This window comes from Lissotriton vulgaris, chromosome 10 (assembly GCF_964263255.1).
Source record: "Lissotriton vulgaris chromosome 10, aLisVul1.2, whole genome shotgun sequence".
Taxonomy (NCBI): Eukaryota; Metazoa; Chordata; class Amphibia; order Caudata; family Salamandridae; genus Lissotriton; species Lissotriton vulgaris.
In genome coordinates this window covers 538863262-538886156 of record NC_141698.1, presented here as the reverse complement: position 1 = coordinate 538886156, position 22895 = coordinate 538863262, and the positions used below count along the sequence as shown (strand labels likewise).

At 48.4% G+C, this 22895-nt stretch overlaps 1 protein-coding gene across 1 annotated transcript in view; it reads right to left on the bottom strand.

Moving 5' to 3' along the window:
- Positions 1 to 22895, bottom strand: part of LOC147688483 (UPF0764 protein C16orf89 homolog) — a 723296-nt gene that overhangs the window by 351729 nt on the left and 348672 nt on the right. The gene's annotated exons all lie outside the window — the stretch shown is intronic.

Sequence of the window (22895 nt, the reverse complement as noted above, 5' to 3'; positions counted from 1 at the left end):
GCTCCGGACTGTTTACAATGTTGACAGCCAATCAGCTACTCCTCAGACTCCCGTTACACTGCTTCCCGGTTAGCTGCCCGGTTCGCGTACCAAGACGCGTCTCTACGGCGAAAAAATCGGATTTTTTTTTTTGGGGCCCCGCGTGGCTCTATAATATCCCCCTCATCAATCCTAGGGGGTCAGAAGTGGTCTACCTTGCCCCCTTTCCTTCATTTCCCCCTTTGTTTTGGCCTCCTCTTGTCTCTCGATCCTACCGAGAGACAAGATGGCGGCCGCTCCGGACTGTTTAAAATGTTGACAGACACCGGAGAGCCAATCAGCTTCGCTTCGCAAAGTTCCGATACGCGAAAAATTCGCGAACCGGAACGCTACCCGGAGCGCTGTTACAGATATATATCTTGTTTTAAACGTTAATTTCTCAAAATCCACTGAAGCACATATATTGAGACCTAGCAAAGGCGCATCGGGCTAACAGTCCCTACAATTTTGCCAAGTTTCGTGGAAATCCATTCAGCCGTTCGGGCTAAAAGTGAGGCCAACCGCCCTATGGAAATTAACATGGGAAAAACGTGTTTTGGGACCCCCCTTTTTTCTCGGCCCCCCCTTGACGAACCCCCCCCAAATTTCCAGGAGCTGCTCAGAAACAAAATGTGCCATTTTCCTGAAAATTTCAGCCAATTCCGTCCACAAACGCCAAAGTTATTAGGCATAGAATTTTCAAAAGTTCCATAGAGAAAAAATCCTAACTATATATACCTACTGGCTATCGCCAGTAGGTAATATATATATATATATATATATATATCGGATGTAATCCCCGAATGCCTTCACAGCGTGAGCAAAACAAGCCCTTCAGCATTATGCGTTTCGACCTGGTAATGGTCTTAGTCATATGCCAAATGAGGAGTCGTTGTTTTCCAGACTTTAAATACCATTGAACAACAAAACAGTGAGGAAGGACTAACAAGCTCGTTCACGGTTCATATCATGTTCATTAGAACGCTTTACGTGAATTTTACACATGGGAGATCAAATTTGCATGTTTTACCCATCCCTACATTTAACCAATAAGTCCCAAATGTTATGATAGTAAATTGTTCAAGTGGCTCATTTGATCACCAAGTTCTTGAACTACCCAGTCCATATGCAATATTGTAAGTCTTCAAGCATTGCCATGTCCTTCCAATTTTTAAACACTTTTGTACTTTCTTTCTCACAAAATGTAATCGCAATGTAATACTGTTGCAGCCTTGAAAAGGGCTTGGTAACATTTTTAAAGCGTATTTGTGAAGAAATGTTCATCCTCACCTAATTAAAAGGATTGTTGTGCTGGTACCTGTAAGTGCTTGTATTGTTCACTCCTCCGTCGTGTCAGGATTAAATAACCAGGACAAACTCTGGCTGCTTCCAAATATTCAAATCGTTAGCAGGCAGGCCTTCCAGTGCATCGGCAACCATAGTAGCCTGTGCTTGCAGTGGCCCAAACTTAGCCAATTCAGTCAATAAGCAGGCAGGAAAAGCGTTCGAGTTCACTAAAGACGAAAATACTGTTCCTACTCCCTTCTTTGCAACAGTAGGGAATGCACTGGACTTCAGAGGGGTAACAAGGTTTGTGGTTGCTGCTTGACCAGGGCTTACACCCCAGTCAACCAACAACCTGATTTCTTACATTTTCGATCTTTATATGTGTTGTTGTACCTTACTGTCTTTGTTTTACTATGCTTAAGTTATATAAAACACTTTGTTGTCTTTGTATTTTTTGCATAAAATGTATTAAAATGTATTAAAAGTCATTGTTGTGCCTCTGTGTGTCTTTCCTTCCATGGGTTTGTGTAAGAGTTGGAAAGTGAATGTACCTGTATTTTACAGAGCCTTCTAATTATGACTTTGGATTCTGCACTCACATGTCCCTATGTAGTGACCCCACTATGGAACTGCACCTTCACCTCCAAAGAAGAGTCTTCTATGTTACAAATGTTCAGGTTCCAGAGTGTCGCAATGACACTGTGACTGATTGATTGGCAGTGTACACAAACATATACTTGTGTATGACTCTGACTTCATCAATATTGCCATACCTCCATTGGAGTGTTCCTGTGTGTACCCCTCAGGGTTTATCCGCATGAGACATGGTGTGTTAAAACCTGACCCTGAATGGACTGTGACAGCATCACTGTAAATGTGCCTCTGTTGGAATGCCAGAGTCAGTAGTGGTATTTATGTTTACATTTGTGAATGTGAGCCCTAATCAGTGTACGAAAACCTATCTGTGTCTAGGAATCTGACATTTTCACTGTACCTTTCCCTCCATTGGTGTGTTCTGACCCCTGAGTGTAGCTCTGAGTGTGCATCAGAGTGAACTGCAATGCGTGCAAACCTTGAACTTTGAAGGATGTTGACTTTAATATTGTACCGTTGCCTCCAGTTGAGTGTTCTCATCCCTGAGTGTTCATCTGAGCGTGTGACAGTGTATGCAGGCTTGGAACTGAGTAGGATGCTGACTGCAGCACTGTACCTTTGCCTTCATTGCAGTGTTTCAACCCCTGAATGTAGGGCGTTCTGGTCCCTCAGGGTAGTCTGGAGTGAGCATCTGAATTCATGGTGATATTCTTATACCTCAATCTCTATTGGAGACTGAAAGTGTCACTGTAACTTTGTCTTTGTTTGGCTGTCGTGATCCCTGGTGATAGCCTTAAAAGGGCATCTGGGTGATTGCAGTGTGCAGGACTTGTGTTGGATGCTGATTGCATCATTGAACATTTGCCTCAATTGGGGTGTTCTGATCCCTGAGTGTATCGCTAAGAATGCATCTGAGTGATTGGTGCTGGTTTGAATCCTGGACCTGTGTCGGACACTGACTGCATCACTGTACCTTTGTCTCCATTAGGGTGCTATAGTGCCAAAGTGTAGCCCCCATGTGCATTTGACTGAGTGGTGTTATGTACAATCTTGAACCTGTGTTGAACCCTGACTTTGTCACTGTTCCTTTTCCTCCACTGGGTTGTTCTCATCCCTGAGTGTAACCCTGAGTGTGCATCTCAGTGAGTGGTAGTGCATCCATACCTGGACCAGTGTTGGATGCTGACTTCGTCACTGTACCTTTGCCTCCAGTGGGGCGTTCTGATTCCTATGTGAAGCCTGGGGTATGCTTATGATTGAGTGGTGGTGTGCGCAAACCTGTGACAAATTAACTCAATATACATGTAAATAGAACCCTTAATAATTTCTCTCTAGCGCACCACAACAAAGGTATTACTAAAAGGATTTTACATAAAAATATTGTTTCTTATTAAATTCACCATCAATTACATAAGAAAGAATTGTATGTATCATTTAAAAAATAATTGCTAAAATCAAGTTATTCAAAACATAGATAATTACAATATTGCACATCCCATTTTGTAAGTCATTTTTTCTCAATAATTCATACAAATTTGATGGAGGATTCCAAGATTATCCAAATTGATCATGAAAATATCTACAAGACTGTAAAACCTGGACCTATGTTAGATACTCAATGCATCACAGTACATCTCCCAACATTGGAATAATTTGATGCCTGAGTGTAGACCCAAGTACGCATCTGAGTGGGAAAGTGCTCATAACCGGACCTGTGTTGGATGCTGATTGCATCACTGTGCCTTTGCATCCATTGGGGTGTTCTTATACCTGAAGGTAGCCCTGAGAGAGCATATCGGTGAGTGGCAGTGTACACAAACCTGAACCTATGCTTGAAGCTGATTGCCGCACTTTTCGCTTTGCCTCTATTGGGGTGTTCTGATTCCTGGGTGTATCCCTGAGGATACATCTCAGTGATGGGCAGTGGTTGGAATCGTAGACCTGTGTTGGACGTTAACTGCGTCACTGCATCTTTACCTTCATTGGCGTGTTGTGATCCCTGAGTTTAGCCCTCAATGTACATCTGAGTGAGTGGTAGTCTGAGAAAACCAGGACCTATGTTGGTCCTTGCCTACGTCACTGTACCCTTGCCTCCATTGTGCTGTTCCTATCCCAGAGTATAGCCCGGACTATGCTCCTGAGTGAGCTGTGGCATGTGCAAACCTTTACCTGTGGTGAATGCTGAATGCATCACTGCATGTTTGCCTACAGTGGGAAGATCTGATCCCTGAATCTAGCACCAAGTATACATCTGACAGAGCAGCAACGTGCTCAAACCTGGACCTGTGCTGGACTCTGCTTGCATCACTGTATTTTTTCCTCCACTGGGGTTTTCCGCTCACTGAGTGTTTTTGAATAAGTGGTGGTGTGCGCAATCCTGGACCAGTGTTGGATGCTGACTATGTCACTGTACATTTTCGTTCTTTGGGGTGTTACGATCCTTCTGTGTAGCCCTGAATTTATTTCATAGTAAGTGGCTGTGCGTTCATACCAGACCTCTGTTGGATGCAGAGTGCATAATTGTATTTTTGCCCCCACTGAGATGTTATATTAGCTCTCTGTGTAGCACTGAGTGTACTCCTGAGGGGAGTGGTGCACCAGTGTTGGACATTGATTGTTTCACTGTATTGTTTCTTACACTGGATGCTTCCATTTGTGTGTGCTTCTGAGTGGTGGTGTGTGCAAACTTGCACCTGTGTGGAAGGAGCACTGGCTCAGCGGAGATGCCTCACTGCTGTAAAGTTTGAGCTGGCGGCTCTCCCCATCCGACCACCATCCTACTCAAGGATTTGGCCCATTTATCCACGCATTGCGGACCCCAGGAATGACCTGGATTGCCTGCTTGCCCCCTCTGAGTTTCTGGAGGGAGCACCCAAGGAGCCTTTACCAACATGGCCGCTGGTTCGGCAGAGATGCCTCGCTGCTGTGGAGTCTGAGCTGGCGGCTCTCCCCCCTCCAACCGAGAGGAGTGGTGATTGCAGCGAGTAGCCTGCAAGGAACTGCTCCAGAGTAATCCACGGCTGGAAACCAGAGCCAGTGGAAACCGGAGCCTGCAGTGAGTGATGGCAGTCCTGCAATTTAACCCTAGACATGCCATTTTGCTGCTGTTCTCGGCCGCTTTTATCTGGATCCTGACCTGCCATCTTGTCCATTCCCTCGTCCTTTACCCTTTTCCCTCGTTTCCCCCTTGATGATCCTCAAATGTTTCTTCCCTTTTCTGTTTAGTCTTTTCTCCATACTCTTGTATCCCTCCCGCCCTCCCTTGGTGCTGTGACTGTGTCCCCCCTCCGAATCCACTCAATTGAACTCTGCTCTCCTGTTTTTTTTTTGGGGGTCTTGACTTGACAAAATCTACTATGTGTATATATATGTATATAGAGATAACTCTAAATACTAGTATATGCAGTAGACCTTTGTACTCTGCACCATTCCTATGTGACTCTTAGAGTATATCCATTTGTATCTCTTCCTTGAGTGACTTTATTACTTGTACATTTGCATTTTTTCTTTCTGTTTATATCTCTTCCTTGTGTGACTGTATATCTTGTACATTTGCAATGTTTTTTGTTTGTATCTTTTATGTAACACATGTAATCCTAAGTCCTTATGTTTTGCAACTGATTCTTATGTAAAGCGCTCTGACACCTTCAGGTAAAGTTCGCGCTATAAAAAAATCATATTAAATAAATTAAAAAAAATAAAAACATACCTTTGCCTCCACTGGAGTATTCTGATCTCTGAGTGTAGCCCACGTGGTACTTCTAAGTCAGTGGTAGTGTGTGCAAACCTGGACCTGTGACAGGCATTTTCTTCTATCCATGTGTGCTGTCGAATGCAGCACACATAGACACACTTCCTGGGAAGGCATATCTTTTTGGTGCATTCCATGGTTTATCAGTTTTGGGCAAATCTGGGAGTGCGTCTAAAACCATTGGAGTTGAGAGGGAACACCCACGCAAACCCCATGGAATGCCTCCCTACCGCAGAGTAAGGCAACGCAGTTATTTGCACTGCGTTGCTTTACATGAGATTTATGAAGCCACCCAGAGCCACACAGAGTGGCCTTGCATAGCTTTATAATAATCATTTTTCAGATGAGTGATGCATGCACCATGTTACAAGATGACGCAACTGGGGTCATAAATATGGCCAAGAGTCTAGTGACAGCTGTGTTGTCAAGCCAGACCTACACTGAATTGCTTTCTGACCAAAGTTCTAAAGTCATAGCAAAATTTGGTGCAAATCCTTTTAGCTGCTTGGGCTGTAAATATCAATCAATCAATCAATCAAAGCATTTATAAAGCGCACTACTCACCCGGAGGGTCTCAAGGCGCTAGGGGAGGGGGGGTCCGCTACTGCTCGAACAGCCAGGTCTTGAGCTGCTTCCTGAAGGCGAGGTGGTCCTGGGTCAAGCGGAGGTGGGTCGGGAGGGAGTTCCAGGTCTAGGCGGCCAGGTAGGAGAAGGACCTTCCTCCTCTGGTGGCTCTTCGGAAGCGGGGAACGGCGGCGAGGGTGTTGTCGGTCGAACGAAGCTGGCGTGTGGGAGCGTAGAAGTTGATGCGGCTGTTGAGGTATCCTGGGCCTTGGTTATGTAGGGCTTTGTGTGCGTGGGTGAGGAGATGGAAGGTGATTCTCTTGTTGACCGGGAGCCAGTGCAGGTCTCTCAGGTGTCCGGAGATGTGGCTGCGACCGGGGATGTCCAGGATGAGTCGTGCTGAGACGTTCTGGATCCGCTGGAGTCTTTTCTGGAGTTTGGCGGTGGTACCGGCATAGAGGGAGTTGCCGTAGTCCAGACAGCTGGTGACGAGGGCCTGGGTGACCGTCTTCCTGGTCTCGGTGGGGATCCACCGGAAGATCTTACGTAGCATGCGCAGGATGTTGAAGCACGACGAGGAGACGGCGTTGATTTGTCTGGTCATGGAGAGGGAGGAGTCCAGGATGAAGCCCAGGTTGCGTGCGTGGTCTGTTGGTTTGGGTGCGCTGCCCAGGGCGGGGGGCCACCAGGAGTCATCCCAGGCGGAGGGTGAAGATCCCAGGATGAGGACTTCCGTCTTGTCCGAGTTCAGTTTCAGGCGGCTGTTCATCATCCACTTGGCTACGTCTGTCATCCCTTCGTGTAGGTTGGTTCTGGCGGTGGCGGGGTCGTTGGTGAGGGAGAGGATCAGCTGGGTGTCGTCAGCGTAGGAGATGATGTTGAGGTTGTGTTGGCGTGCGATGGCTGTGAGGGGGCTCATGTAGACGTTGAAGAGGGTTGGGCTGAGCGAGGAGCCTTGAGGAACGCCGCAGATGACTTCGGTGGCTTCTGATCTGAACGGGGGGAGGCGGACTGTCTGTGTCCTTCTGATGAGGAAGGAGATGATCCACTCCAGTGCCTTCTCCTGGATTCCGACGTTGCTGAGGCGCTGCACTAGGGTACGGTGGCAGACAGTGTCGAAAGCCGTGGAGAGGTCTAGGAGAATGAGGGCCGCTGTTTCTCCATTGTCGAGCAGGGCTCGGATGTCATCGGTGGCTGCGATCAGGGCGGTCTCGGTGCTGTGGTTGGCCCGGAAGCCAGACTGCGAGGGGTCGAGGGATCCGTTCGTCTCGAGGAAGGCGGCCAGCTGCTTGTTGACAGTCTTCTCAATGACTTTTGCAGGAAACAGGAGCAGCGAGATGGGGCGGTAGTTCTTGAGGTCGGTGGGGTCGGCTGATGGCTTCTTTAGTAGAGCGCTGAGTTCGGCGTGCTTCCAGCTCTCCGGGAAGGTAGCGGTGTCGAAGGAGGTGTTGATGATGTCCCGCAGGTGGGGTGCGATGACAGCGTCGGCCTTGTTGAAGACCTGGTGAGGGCAGGGGTCAATCGGAGATCTGGAGTGGATGGAGTTCATCGTGCGGACGGTGTCTTCGGTGCTGATCGGGGTCCAGGCGCGGAGGGTGGTGGTGGGGGGCGGTGGTTCAGTCGTGGCATGCGTCGGTTGAGTGCTGAAGCTGTTGTGTATGTCCGCGATCTTGTTGTAGAAGTAGGAGGCGAGGGAGTTGCAGAGGTCTTGTGAAGGGGTGATGTCGTTGTTTCCGACGTTGGGGTTGGAGAGCTCTTTAACGATGTTGAAGAGTTCCTTGCTGTTGTGTGCGTTGTTGTCCAGTCGTTCATTAAATGCAGTTTTCTTGGTGGCGTGGATCAGTTGGTGGTGTTTTCGGGTGGCGAGCTTGAGGGCAGTCATGTTGTCCGGTGTTGGGTCTCTGCGCCAGGCTTTCTCGAGGGCTTGGCAGTTCCTCTTAGAGCTCTTGAGTTCGTCGGTGAACCATGGGGCTTTCTTGCTGCCGGGTCTGCTAGGTGGGGTCCTCAGAGGGGCGAGGTCGTCTGCGCAGTTGCTGATTCACTTTGTGAGGTTGGTGGCCGCCTGGATGGGGTTCGTTGCGCCGGTGGGAGGGTTTTTGCTCAGGGAAGTCGCGAGCTGGTCGGCTGTGATCTTGTTCCAGCTTCTGCGTGCAACCTGTTGCTGGTGGTGGTGGATCGTGGTCCTTCTGAGGCTGAAGTGGACTTAGCTGTGGTCCGTCCAGTGGAGTCTGGTGGCGTGGCTGAAGGTGATGTCCTTGTTGGATGAGAACACGGGGTCGAGTGTGTGTCCGGCGTAGTGGTTGGGGGTGGTCACCAGCTGCTTGAGTCCGAGGTTTGCGAGGTTGTCCAGCAGGGTGGTGGTGTTGCGGTCGTTGTTGTTCTCCAGGTGGAAGTTGAGGTCCCCGAGGAGGATGTAGTTAGCGGAGGGGAGGGCGTGCGGGCTGATGAAGTCGGCAATGTCTTCGCTGAATTGTGTGTGTGGTCCTGGGGGTCTGTAGATGAGGGTGCCTCTGAGGGTGGTCTTGGGGTTGATGTGGATCTGGAAGTGCAGGTGTTCGGCGGGTGCGAGGGTGTCGTCGGTGTTGGTCGTGATGTGGATGGTGTTCCTGTGGATGATGGTGATGCCTCCTCCTGTCTGGTTGACACGGTCCCTCCGGATGATCTTGTAGCCATCCGGGATGACGGTAGCGATGTCGGGCGCTGAGGAGGCGTTCATCCAGGTTTCCGTGATGAAGGCGACGTCAGGGGCTGTGGTATCGAGCAGGTTCCAGAGCTCGACGGCGTGTCTGTGGACGGAGCGGGTGTTGAGCAGGATGCACTTCAGGTGGCTGCTGCTGGTGCTCATCTTGGTCGGTGCTGGTGTAGTGCAGGTCCGGATGCAGGTGAACTTGCAGGAGTGGCAGCAGAAAGGTCCGTAGGTGCGTCTCGGGGTGGCTCGGTAGCACCCCGGGATCCGGCCGGCGTTGAGTGCGTTGAGCTCGGTGGCGTCGTAGGTCCGGCGGGTGGGCTGGTGTCTGCAGGGGCCAGGGGTTCTGGCGCTGGGCGCGGTCCAGACGCAGACGGGCACAGACGGGCTTACCTTTTGCGCACCTTCGTCGCTCAATCGGTGCTCCCGCTGCGCGCGTCCGCTGCGCGGTCGCTCTGGTGGCGTCATAAGTAGGGGGACGGCAGGGCGGGTCAGCTGGGTGGTGGGAGGGGGGAGGCCAATGGGCTGGTGGTGGGCGGGGCCGCAGGGGGGCAGCGGCGGGAAAAACTGGCGGGCGGGTGGCTCAGCAGTGGCTGGGCCGCTCGGGGGGCAGGGAGGGCGTCGGCGGCGGCAGGAGCTTGGCAGGCAGGTGACACAGCTGGAGGCAGGAGCAGGAAGCGGCAGGAACAAGGAGGTGACCCGGCCTGGTGAAAGGCGCAGTGGTCACTCCCGATCACACCCGGCGGTCCCCTTAAGTAGGGGGACGGGAGGGCGGGTCAGCTGGGTGGAGGGAGCGGGGCGGCCAATGGGCTGGTGGTGGGCAGGGCCTCAGGGGGGCAGCGGCGGGAAAAACTGGCGGGCGGGTGGCTCAGCAGTGGCCGGGCCGCTCGGGGGGCAGGGAGGGAGGCGGCGGCGGCGGCAGGAGCTTGGCAGGCGGGTGACACAGCTGGAGGCAGGAGCAGGAAGCGGCAGGAGCAAGGGGGTGAAAGGCGCAGTGGTCACTAAAATGTGTGTCACTAAAATGTGAAATCTCTTGTATTTAAAAGCCTAACTTAATTATTTTCCTATGACTGTAACTTCTCAAAAAATGACGTGCCAAACCAAAGCTGAAATTCACCCACAAGCTCACAAGTTATTGACAAATAAAAAATACCTTTAAAAAATGCTTTTTCAATGGAAGGAGCAGCTGAACCATTTCTGCACATATGGATATGGTTTCCGGTTTTGTTTTTATAACGGTAACTGAACTTTAACTGTGGGGTTTTCTGTGAATTTCTGGGGCTTTTTAAATATAATTTAGGTTCTTTGCACCTTAACCTATATTTAAATCTAACCATTGCTGTACAAACATTTGTGCTGTGACCTGTACGGAATAGCTGCAGTTATTGTTAGAAAACATTTGTAGACAACTTACCCATTGTACGTCATAGTGTGTAGACTTATGAAGTGGGGGTTGACCTCATACCATGCTTTATGGAAAGGTCCTTGTGTCCTAACAGTTCCAGGGACTGTATACTCCGACACTGAACTCAAACATGCACCAATAGCTATTCTGCACTAAGTACTTCCTCGACTGTACACAGTAGGGGAAGACAACCCTGTCTGTGCACATTGGAGGGTGCATGAAGTGTCCTCTGGCCAGTCCCCTGCAATAAGTCGTTCTGGAGCATTAAACATGCACAGCATTCAACATGAACAGACTTCGGTTGTCTGTAGTGGAGATGAAACTGATGGTTGCAATGTTGTGCACTAATGACAGGGGTGCAGAGCCTAGACTCGGGCAAGTTGCTTCTCACCAGTCTCCTTGGCCAACTGACTTTGGCGATGCACAGGGAGACCCACTCTGGTCTGAGAAAGTTAGCCTTGCCTTTGCCTATCAGGTGGCAACCATGTGTGCCCATCTGTAGTGGGCTCCCACATGCCTGAGAAGTTTGCAATGGTAGTTCAGCAAGTTCAGGAAGCTTTCCCAGGATGGGAACTAATCGTTATGCTGTTGCTTTATGGTAACTACCTTTGCCCATGCCCAGCGGACCCCTCCAGCCCATGAAACATGCTACCTTTAGGTCCATAGCTTAGCTGTAACTGCATTTACCAATGCACAGGCAAATTGTGATTCCTTAGGAATTTGCAAATAATTGTGAATTCTTAAATTGCACATGAGAAACACTTTCATGCATCTCCAAAGCGCCGCGTGGATTGCCTGCAAGTGGGGGCTTGTGCCTGTGGCCAAACCCCAACCGAGTAAAAAAGAAACATAGAAATTCACTGAAAAACACAAAGGTTACAGGGACATAGTCGGAAAATAGAATTTAAAAAAGCTTAGAAATTCTCTAAAAAAACAAAGGTTACAGAGGTGTTATAGTTAGGTTCCGAATTTACGCACACAAAACTATAGAACATTAGCTTTTGTAGTTATAGTTATCTCAGGTAGCTATAAATTGCCCCTTGCCACACACTGCTAATTACCGCACATATTACATCACTCATGACATCTTCTATGACATCATTGATAATATCAGGGCAACCTTTGCCGTAAAATTATTGATGAAAAACCTGTGCATGGTGGGGCCGCGAGTTATAGTTACCTTAGGGCATGAGTTATAGTTACTTGAGATAACTCTAACTATAACAGTTTAACGTTTATGGGGCACATACATCAAAGGTTTTTGCAAATCGCACCGTTTGCAATCGCAAAAACATTCGATGCATGTGCCCCATAGACGTTACCTGAGATAACTATAACTACAAATGTGCAATTTAAGAATTCACAAATATTTGCAAATTCCTAAGGAATCACAATTTACGATTCCTTAAATGCACCGCAATTTAAAAAAAAGTATCATATCTGCAGCAGATCAGCAGATTCACCATGAATTTGATGTAACATTTTTAAAAATGGTCCATGTGCGCATTTTGTTTGGGACTTGGGCTCAGTCCCGAGACCCAAGATGGCTGCCAACACTTCTTGGTTGAAATGTTGGCAGCCAATCAGATCCTCGATATCTCCCCCCAAAAATCTGTAACAACTCCAAAACTACTGAATGGATTCACACTAAATTTAAAAAATGGCTCTTTCTGGATGACCAAGTGCTAGCTTTCTGTCAAATTTGGTGTACTTCCTTTGAGCGGTTCAGCTTTAGTCATGTTCAAAATCCCTAGGGGAAATCGGATGGGGAAAATAGGTTTTGAGCCCCCCTTTTTTTCGGTACCTGTTGATGAATCACCCTGAAACTTTCCAGACAGGAGCTGAATGGATTTTGTACTAGTTTTGAGATGTTTTTGAAGATTCATCAAATGCACCCAAAGTTATAAGCAAAACATAAAAATCTAACAGCCAGATTCATGAAAGACCCGTTTTGTGAGTCTGAAATAGCGATTCATAAGGAATCGCTATTACAGACTCGCTAAACGAGATTCATGTAGGAATCGCAAAATGAAATGCGATTCCTACAGATTTCTTATTTGCGATTAGCAAATTGCTAATCGCAAATAAGGAATAACTCCCCATTCATTCCTATGGGCCAAAAGGCCCATAGGAATGAATGGGGAGTATTCCTTATTTGCGATTAGCAATTTGCTAATTGCAAATGAGATAGCGATTTAAAGGGTGCCAGAGTTGTCCAGAGGACACCCTGTAGCACCCATTAAATGCTAATTTAAACAGGTGTTGCGCACACACATGTCCAAAGGACATGAAAAGCATTTAAAAGCATTTTTCTGAGTTTTGCTATTTACCACGAGGTTTGACCTTGCGGTAAATAGCGGGCCGAAATTGCGAATTCGCAAATTTTAAATGGATGATGAATTGCATTTAAGGAATCTCAAATAGAGATTCCTTAAATGTAATTCCTCGCAAAATAGCGAAATCGTTATTAACGATTTTTGCATTTGGGATGATGAATCCCAAATGCAAAAATAGCGCTCGCAAAGGGCCAGATTCTCAGAATCTGGCCCTTTGCGAGCCGATTTCGGCTTGATGAATCAGGCTGTCAGTCTACAGAAACTAGGTCATAACTATGTATATAAAAACTTAACATATGCACAATATTATACAGAATAGCAAGCAAACAACATAATAAAGCATAGCAAAGCATGAAACAACATGTCAAAACACAGTCTGGCACAGGACAATGTGACATAACATTCCCTAACATTGTACAGCATGAACAAAAGCCAGCCATAGCAAAACATGATACAAAACAAAGAAACTTACCATAACATAACAGATGTAAGGCTGGATAACACAAGACAAGAAACTAAATACTAACATAACACAGCTAGAACCCAAAACCTCACTCTAACACAACACAAAGCAACATAACAACACATATCACAGCATGACTGAACCTAACATAAAAACAAACATCATACCACGGCATAGCATAGCATGACTCAAAATATTGTAACATACCAAATAATAATGCACAGCATAATACAGCATACCAAAACACACAATTCTGTAAACAGACTGACACAGCACTACATAACATTACGCACCCTAACATATCATAGCACAGCACAACAACACTGCCTACAATAGCACAGTATGTCACAAAATAACATACTACATGACATGCAGCACAGTGCTCTAGAAACAGCACAGCACACCATAACACATCACAGCAAATTAATCCATAACACATCACAGCACAACACAATATAACATGAAAACAAACCACAAGACAACATTACACATCAAATATAAGTAACAGAGCATAGCACTGCACAGCATACAACTTTATTTTATTCCCTTTCTCTGCCCTTCCACTTATGTTTGATAGAGGCACTGGGGAACTGAAACTAAGATAGTTTCACAAGACCACACACTTTGGAGAAGGTATAGTCACAACGGATATCTTGAGTTTTAAGAAATCAGCTCTTTTTTTTTTTTTTTTTGAAAACCTTTATTGTGCAGTATCAGCAGACAGTTACGGGCCTACAACCACCTGGCCAGCCTCGGCTACGATATGTAGCACATTAGCAAATGTACGGTAACTCAGTAGCACACCAATAAAAACAGCAAGCATGTAAAGTTACACTGTAACCAGAGCGACCACTGAGATACAGGAGGAATTAAGGTTCATTTTTTAAATTTATAGAATATGAAGGATCAAATGCCGCACAGTCTAGCAATGAGTACCGATGGGCAATGCGTACAACAGAGCAGTTAAGCAGCAAACATTTTAGGATACCGGTGCTAAAGACTATCAAAAGGATAAACGTGAACCGTACAAGCAACACACCAGTCATCGGGCCATCCCAGGTACGTAAGACAACCCTAGTACCTCCCACAGGACCGCGAGAAGCGGAGAACAACGTGAGGCACCCCACTAACCCAGCATATCGATCCAAAGGAAATGAGAGAAGAGAAAAGAAAAGAAAACACAAGAGAAAGAAGAAGAAAAAAGGCCCATAGTAACTAAGGGAAAACAAAACAAGAACCCCAGCCCCCAACCCCCCAACCTGCACCCCTGCAGAGGCTACGGCCTACCCCCCCCTGGCAGCGTGCCTGTCGCCCTCAAAACGAATACCCGAAATTTAGAGAGAAAGACGTAATCAGGAAAAGGCCATAGAGTAAAGAGTATACAAACCCAAGAGCCCCACCCCCCCAACCCCCCACCCTGCACGTCGAATGGCCCACCCCCCAACTAACGTGCCTGTCGCCCCAGAAATACCCCAATGAAAGGGAAAAAACGGGGGAAAGTCACTAAAACCAGACCCCTGCCCTCCCCCCCGCTCGCACCAAGTAGCTCAGGCTCGATCACAAATAGACCAACAAATCGACAAGCAATGGTGGCGTCGTAGTACAGATCAGTAAGGCGTCCTCATCACAATAATTGACCGGGCATCCGTCCTTCGATATATGGAAGAAGAATTCACCCCTGACCCATTTTGACCCTTCCATCAATACGTGGCCACTGAAAGTTAGCAATGCAGTACAACCTCAGACGATCAGGGTAACCAGGCAAGCAAGGCAGAGCCAACTCCGTGGGAGACACCAGCATCAAGGGGCTGAAAAGACAGCCCTTCCAGACCTGTAGGCGCAACAGCAAGGTTTCAGGCCAACCTCCCAAATCGCGACACAGTAAGGGCAACGCAGGTTGGATGGGCAAAGGAACAGTTCCATGGAGGCCATCCGCCTGCTTTGCAGTTTCAGGCCCCAATGCCGCACTCACGCGGTCGGTCGACTTGGACCCGTCTCCAACACTAGTCAGGGCCCCCCACGGAACCACCTGTAGATACATAGCAGTTTCACCCGGTGCCAGTGGAGAGCCGCTTGCGGCATCACTCTCCCTCGGATCGTCGATGCTCTCATCCATTGGTGGGGTAATAATGGCGTCCAGTCTCCGTCCAAGTTCTCTGGCTCCTCCCACCCAAGCAAGATGGAGGGAGCCCAGAGCAACAATGAGGTCCCGAACCGTGGGTTCCATCATGCATGGCCGGCACAAACTCTCTCGCACTCAATGTAGCTTCTTCCCCAACCAGCGCCAGAGGTCCACACAGTTCCACCTAGCCAAAGAGCTAGTAGGAGATCCACCAAACGGGGGTCGTCACCACATTAAGCTGCTACTGTCACGATTCACCCTCCCCGACCTCCGGTAAATCACTGCCTGCCCGGTCCTGAGAAACGGAATGGGAAACTACATTTCCCATGATCCTTCGCGCCGCGCGCCCCTATGACGCGACGCGTCTAAGGATTATCAGGAAGTCGGGCGGCCGACGCGCTGCCGATTATTCCTGCTGGAGTTGGTTCGTGTTTGACTGTGGTGTCTTTCCGGATCCTTGTTTATCGGCGGAGGCAAGGTTCCGCTTGCGTGGAGGGAACACGTCGTCATCGGCGTGTGAGTACTTTGTTCTGGGTTTTCCTCGCCCAGTTGTGGAATATCCTGGTGGGGCTTAGGAAGCGCCTGCAACGTGGTGTGATTTGGAGTGCTGTCACTCGAGTGTCCTGGTGGGGCTTAGGAAGCGCCTACAACGCGGTGTGTTTTCGAGTGCTGCCATTCGAGTGTGGATTACCTGGAGGGGCTTAGGAAGCGCCCGGGTCCTGTTATCTTTCCAGCAACAGGTTTACTGATCGAGTGGGGCACTTGCTTTCTAAGGGTGTTTACAGATACTGTTTGTTGCATACTTACAGGGAGCGTCTTGCTCCGGTTTGCGCAGGACACCTGGGTATAGGTGCCGCCTTACATTTACAGTACTAATTACTCACTGTTGAAGCGCCTACAGAGCAGGATCTGTATAGACGCTATACGCTGGGCATATATTTATATATATTATTTTTTTCCTAACTTTGGGATTATATACATTGTAGGGAATGTTGGAGAGATCTTAGGGTAGTTGCGTCTTGCACACCCTGGGGTTAAGCTTCTAGCATTTCCTCGGAGGAGAAAGTTCTTTTGTTTTCAACCACCGTTTACCAGGAAGGAGATCTTTATTTGCTTTTGGTGCCATGGGGCTACTTTAGGTTATCTGTATCCTACAACTGGGTAGGTAATCATTGTGGGCCTAAATTACACGTTCAAGGAGGGGAGGGAACATGGGGGTTATCTAATGCTCTCCATATTCTATTTTCCAGTAGTACAGCCAGGGGATATAGAGACCGCCCTTAGATCCTTCCTTCATAAAGGCACGCCTGGGGATACACAGGTGAGGTAACAATTGTATTGTTAAGTAGTTGATGTTCTAGCTTAGGGTTCTGTGGGACTTACCCCGTGTTTCTGTAATTACAGGTTTATGGTTACAAGTGCCCAGCTGCTCTCCTCCGGACCCCCCTTTTTCCCCCGCTTGATCGCCTTAACAGTCTGGGCACAATTACAGTCAGACTTGGGTTGATCTAGAGGTGGGCCCCCTTAGAGCATCAATCCAATCCTGAGGAGCATCCGGAGCGGCCCTGACAGAATAATCGGCCTACAAGTTCTGCTCCTCCTGGTTGGGTTGAATCAAGGGATGGCTACCTTGGATGAGTTAGCAACTGCCTTAGGCTTAGTTCAGGCCGAGTTGGCCGCCTCCCGTCAGGAAACGGCTGCGTTGCAAGCACGAATGGATGCTATGCAGCGGAATCCGTTTGATGCAGGGAATCCTGTCCAACCGACAACCTCGTTGGTAGTAGAAATGCCTTCTCCAGTTCCTTTGGCTCCCCCAGAACGGTTTATGGGAGATAGAAAGAAAGTGCAGGTGTTTATGACCCAGGTGATGATGCACTTCACCTGTAAACCCAAATGTTTTTTGACTAATCAATCACGGGTTTCCTTCCTGATCTCCTATTTAGGAGGTGAGGCCGCCCAGTGGGCTGTACCGATAGTCAGGAATAATGATGGAATCCTTTATGATTGGGACCTGTTTCGAGCGGAATTCGAGAAAACATTCGACAGGAGAGCTGAGACTTTTTCAGCTGATAAGGAATTGCTTGTTCTCAAACAAGGCAATTCCGATATCGTAACATACCTAAATCATTTTAGGAGATTGATCGCTGAAACAGATTGGCCTGAAGCCAAACAGATGGTTCTGTTTTACCAAGGGCTCACAGACAATCTCAAAGACGTAATAGCACAAGTTGAACCCCAGCCTACCACATGTGCAGCCTTTATTGATTTGGCATTACGCTTAGATCATAGATTAAGAGAGAGAAAGGGCGAGACTGGAAGAAGAGACAAACCCCTGGTGTTCGGGGAGAAACCAACTAGTGGGGAGAAAGCAGAAGGCAAATCCGAACCTATGGACATTGGTGTGGTGCGGGCATCCCTCACTGGCAGTGAAAGAGAACATCGTCGCAAATTTGGGCTGTGCCTGTATTGTGGGAAGAAAGGCCATTTTTTACGAGAATGTCCTGTGAAACCAAAAGGAGGACGCTATCGTACCAGTCCAGGAACAGTATCTACGGTCGACAAGGGTTCGGAAAACTCCAATGCTTGAGTTCTAAGGAAGGGAGGGACTCAAGTGTACATCTCATCCCTTCGATAACCGAAGAAAACCGAGTGGGAAAACAGTTGTTCTTTATAGACATTGAATTATGGATTGATCAATCCCCTAAATATGTACGTGCCATGGTAGATTCCGGAGCAACAGGTTGCTTCATGGATTTGGCAGAAGCACGGAAGTTGGGAGTGAACCCCGTCGATAAACCCGTCATGGAAGAAGTGTTTGCAGTAGACGGTCATGTGTTGGAATCCGGTCCTATCACACAACATACCCCGGAGTATGAGATGTGGTATGGGGGTTATCATAAGGAACAGCTGTCATTTAACCTCATCCAGGCCCCTAATTATGGTATAATCTTAGGACTCCCTTGGCTGAAAAGACATGAACCCATCATTAAATGGAAAGAACAATCTGTGGAGTTCTCCTCTTCTTATTGCCACGATCATTGCATCCAGGAGAATCCCCGACCATCTACGATATTGGCTGTCACTCACAACATTTCCACAGCTGCGGAAAAAGAGGTGGAACTACCTCAGTGTTACCAGGAGTATGAAGAAGTCTTCAGCAAAACCAAAGCAGAAGTGCTTCCCCCCCATAGGGAATACGACTGCCGCATAGATTTAACACCAGGGTCAGTGGTTCCATGTGGTCGTATCTATGCGTTATCCCAACCCGAAACGAAACACCTACGGGAATATTTGGACAAACTACTCGCTTTGGGATTCATCCGACCATCACGGTCCCCAGCAGCTTCCCCCCTTTTCTTTATTCCGAAGGCAAATGGGGAATTACGCTGCTGTATAGACTACAGGGCATTAAATGCGATTACCACCAAGAATCAATACCCACTTCCGTTGATTCCTGTATTACTGGAACAAGTGAGATCAGCCAGGATTTACACAAAATTAGATCTCAGGGGAGCCTACCATTTAGTACGCATACGATCAGGCGACGAATGGAAAACCGCTTTCAAAACCAGGTATGGGCTCTTTGAGTATCTGGTGATGCCCTTTGGGCTATGCAACGCCCCAGCTTCCTTTCAATTTTTTCTTAATGAGGTGTTGCGAGACTACCTGGACATCTTTGTAGTTGTCTACATTGATGACATTTTAATCTACTCTAATGATGAACTAGAACACATTCAACATGTGAAACAAGTACTGGAGTCTTTACAGCAAAACCATCTATACTGCAAACTGACGAAATGTGAGTTTCATGTCACGTCAGTGGAATTCCTGGGAGTTATGCTCACTCCATCGGGGCAGATAATGGCGGAAAGGAAGGTACGAGCGATTGTGGAGTGGCCTCAACCCGCCAATGTCAAGGATATCCAGAAACTTCTGGGGTTTGCTAACTTTTATCGGAGGTTCATCTCTCACTTTTCGGATCTGGTGGCACCTCTTACAAGATTAACCCGGAAGAACATCCCGTTTATATGGGGAACTGAAGAGCAAACAGCGTTTGATCGATTGAAAACCGCGTTCACATCTGCTCCGGTACTAACACATGCTGACCCACGCCTCCCTTTCGTGGTAGAGGCGGATGCATCTGAACTAGCGGTGGGGGCTGTACTATCGCAAAGGAGTGAAGATACCGGTCATCTACATCCCATTGCCTTCATGTCACGCAAGTTAAATACGGCAGAACGCAATTATACGATTGCAGAGAAGGAATTGCTTGCTATTAAAGACGCCTTCACAGAGTGGAGGCATTGGTTGATGGGTGCTACACACCAAATCACTGTTTATACAGACCACCGAAACCTTCAGTTCTTGAGAGCAGCACGCCATCTCACTCCCAGACAACTGAGATGGATGCTTTTCTTCTCGGAGTTTCATTTCGTGGTCACCTTCCGCCCGGGATGTGACAACCGGAAAGCTGATGCTCTCACACGTCAAGAAAGTCACCCAGCATTGAGGGAGTCTCCTGAAACCAGCATTGTCAAACCTCAACAGGTGATAGGGGTGATCCATACGGCGGAATTTCTACACAAGGTCAAGAAAGGCATCCAGACCTTTGTTTGCAAGACGTGGATTCGGGTGCACCCGGAATGGAAAATGCGGCTAGGCCTGCCAAGGAAGGGGTCTCAATTGCTTCTCCCCACTCTTGCATTGAGAAAGCAAGTGTTTAAGTGGTGCCATGATCTACCTTGCGCAGGACACACGGGAGGGAAGAAGACTTTGGAAAAGCTGCTACGCAATTACTGGTGGCCTACCGTCCGGCCGGATGTGTTTGCTTGGGTTCAACGATGTGAGGTCTGCTCGCAGGCCAAAAGCGATCATAGACCAGCACAAGGGCTGTTACAAACAATGCCCACGCCTGTGAGTCCTTGGGAAAGCTTTTCAGTCGATTTTGTGGTGGGACTCCCTCAGGATCATGGGATGTCGGCGATTGTAGTAGTCGTGGACTACTTGACCAAGATGGGTCACTTCATTGCCAGTAGAGGGGTACCCACAGCTAGTCAATTAGCCCAGTTGCTGCTTATCCATATTGTTCGGTTGCATGGCTTACCTAAGGTTATTGTTTCAGATAGAGGGGCTCAATTCACCGCCAAATTTTGGAGGGTCTGGTGTGATCGATTGGGCATTGCCTCCTCCTTGTCCACCAGCTTTCATCCGCAAACGGATGGGCAGACCGAAAGGTTAAACCAGACCCTCAAACAATACCTGAGGTGTTTTGTGGATACCTCTTCGGAAGCATGGGTGGAATGGTTATGGTCGGCGGAGGTGGCGTATAATGACGCAATTCATTCCTCTACCTTGTGTACCCCGTTTTTCTGTACTTATGGGTTCCATCCCAGATTTGTTCCTTTGAGTGTGCCAAGTGTTGAAACCCCGATCCCACAGTTACAAACAAGATTGGTGCAATTGCGGAAGACTGTTATGCAGGCCAGAAACAATCTTGTAAAAGCTAAACTAAAGTACAAAGCACAGGCCGATAGACATCGTAGGCCCTGTCCTGGGTACAAGAAAGGGGACTGGGTGTGGCTGTCCACTAGGAACATTCGTTTCAAAAGGTTCAGTGTTTTCAATCCCCGCTTCATCGGTCCTTACCAGGTGGTTCGCCAGGTCAACCCCGTAGCGGTGAAACTTAAACTCCCCTCACATTTCAGAATACACCCTGTGTTCCATGTCTCACTGGTCAAGCCTGCTCAGGGTCCGAGACATACCGTCCCTGCGCCTGTAAGGGTCGAACAGGAAGTGGAGTACGAGGTGCGGCGCATCTTGGACTCTCGTAGAGTGAGGGGGAAACTCCAGTACCTGGTGTCTTGGAAGGGTTATGGTCCCGAGGAGGATTCGTGGGAACCGGTGGGTGCGGTTCATGCACCTAGACTGGTGCGGCGGTTCCATTTGTCTCATCCTGGTAAACCTGGTGGCAGTCAGTGAGTGTTGTGAGAGGGGGTGTACTGTCACGATTCACCCTCCCCGACCTCCGGTAAATCACTGCCTGCCCGGTCCTGAGAAACGGAATGGGAAACTACATATCCCATGATCCTTCGCGCCGCGCGCCCCTATGACGCGACGCGTCTAAGGATTATCAGGAAGTCGGGCGGCCGACGCGCTGCCGATTATTCCTGCTGGAGTTGGTTCGTGTTTGACTGTGGTGTCTTTCCGGATCCTTGTTTATCGGCGGAGGCAAGGTTCCGCTTGCGTGGAGGGAACACGTCGTCATCGGCGTGTGAGTACTTTGCTCTGGGTTTTCCTCGCCCAGTTGTGGAATATCCTGGTGGGGCTTAGGAAGCGCCTGCAACGTGGTGTGATTTGGAGTGCTGTCACTCGAGTGTCCTGGTGGGGCTTAGGAAGCGCCTACAACGCGGTGTGTTTTCGAGTGCTGCCATTCGAGTGTGGATTACCTGGAGGGGCTTAGGAAGCGCCCGGGTCCTGTTATCTTTCCAGCAACAGGTTTACTGATCGAGTGGGGCACTTGCTTTCTAAGGGTGTTTACAGATACTGTTTGTTGCATACTTACAGGGAGCGTCTTGCTCCGGTTTGCGCAGGACACCTGGGTATAGGTGCCGCCTTACATTTACAGTACTAATTACTCACTGTTGAAGCGCCTACAGAGCAGGATCTGTATAGACGCTATACGCTGGGCATATATTTATATATATTATTTTTTTCCTAACTTTGGGATTATATACATTGTAGGGAATGTTGGAGAGATCTTAGGGTAGTTGCGTCTTGCACACCCTGGGGTTAAGCTTCTAGCATTTCCTCGGAGGAGAAAGTTCTTTTGTTTTCAACCACCGTTTACCAGGAAGGAGATCTTTATTTGCTTTTGGTGCCATGGGGCTACTTTAGGTTATCTGTATCCTACAACTGGGTAGGTAATCATTGTGGGCCTAAATTACACGTTCAAGGAGGGGAGGGAACATGGGGGTTATCTAATGCTCTCCATATTCTATTTTCCAGTAGTACAGCCAGGGGATATAGAGACCGCCCTTAGATCCTTCCTTCATAAAGGCACGCCTGTGGGATACACAGGTGAGGTAACAATTGTATTGTTAAGTAGTTGATGTTCTAGCTTAGGGTTCTGTGGGACTTACCCCGTGTTTCTGTAATTACAGGTTTATGGTTACAAGTGCCCAGCTGCTCTCCTCCGGACCCACCTTTTTCCCCCGCTTGATCGCCTTAACAGTCTGGGCACAATTACAGTCAGACTTGGGTTGATCTAGAGGTGGGCCCCCTTAGAGCATCAATCCAATCCTGAGGAGCATCCGGAGCGGCCCTGACAGCTACGAGCAGTCTGCCATTTCCACCATGGCCGTATGCAGGTCACTCAGTCTATGGACGCCTTATGGGAAGCACGGGCAGTAGTCGCGCTGTGCTGCACGAGGTCATTATATCAGGGACAGACCCACCAACAGCATGCAAGATTGCCAACCTCCATGTCGCTGAGGTCCGAGAAAGATGCACAGGTCCGTCCCAAGTCCACAAGTGCTTGTAGCGTTGCACCCGATCCAAAATGGCGACCCCCGCCCGTCCAGTTGACCCACACAAGCAGCCTCAAGAACAAAGGAACAGTCTTACTAGCTGGCGGTGAGGAATCTCCAGTGTGTGCGACCGTATCTGCAGC